Genomic DNA, 786 nt, shown 5'->3' on the forward strand with positions numbered 1-786 from the left:
GACAGACTGACAAACAGAAAAACAGACAGACATAGACACACACACACACACACACACACACACAGAGCCAGCCAGCCAGCCAGCTCAGCGATGACATCACGAGCCTCTCTCAGCTGACTGCTATGACATCACAGAGCACGTACATTCCGTTGCTTGCCGTCTGTCAACCACTCAGTCACTGCCAGCCAGACTGGCTGGCTGGCTGGATGGGGGGGCTGCTTGCTGCTGCTGCGTACCTTAGCAAGCTTATTTGCTTGACCGGCCTTCCTACTCCTCTGCCCACATGCCCACCTATGCCCGATCTGCTGTTCACCTGGATCACAGCTCCGCCCCAACAAGGCAGATCCTCCCAAAAATGGTACAAACTCACCCACGATCCCCTCCACGGAAAGCTTTAGCAAAAGGCAAAAGCGTTATACGTAATGAAGAGGAACCCGAGTCCAAGACGCATCCGACCAGCCATACATATTTGTGTGTATTAAAGATCACATTTTCTTACATTTAGTTTTTCTGTACTTTATTACATCTTATTGTGATTTATAAATGTATTGTTTCTTTTCCATATGTATGTATGTATGTATGTGTGTGTGTGTGTGTGCCTGTCTCTGTGTGAAAGTGAGTGTGTGTGTGTGTGTGTGTATGTCTGTCTGTGAAAGTGTGTGTGTGTGGGTGTGAGTGTCTGTCTGTCTGTCTGTCATGTAACTCGCACATCTGTGAGGGCACCATTTTTGCAGAAGAGATGTACACATTTTGGAGCAACATATGCTGCCATCCAGACATCATCTT

The 786-nt window shown here is 47.6% G+C and overlaps 1 non-coding gene across 1 annotated transcript; it reads right to left on the reverse strand.

Moving 5' to 3' along the window:
• Positions 1–327: 327 nt before the first annotated feature.
• Positions 328–442, reverse strand: LOC136722995 (U5 spliceosomal RNA). Its single transcript, XR_010806566.1, has one exon. It is a non-coding gene; the product is annotated as a U5 spliceosomal RNA (small nuclear RNA).
• Positions 443–786: the final 344 nt, after the last annotated feature.

This window comes from Amia ocellicauda, unplaced genomic scaffold (genome assembly GCF_036373705.1).
Source record: "Amia ocellicauda isolate fAmiCal2 unplaced genomic scaffold, fAmiCal2.hap1 HAP1_SCAFFOLD_148, whole genome shotgun sequence".
In the NCBI taxonomy this organism is placed as follows: Eukaryota; Metazoa; Chordata; class Actinopteri; order Amiiformes; family Amiidae; genus Amia; species Amia ocellicauda.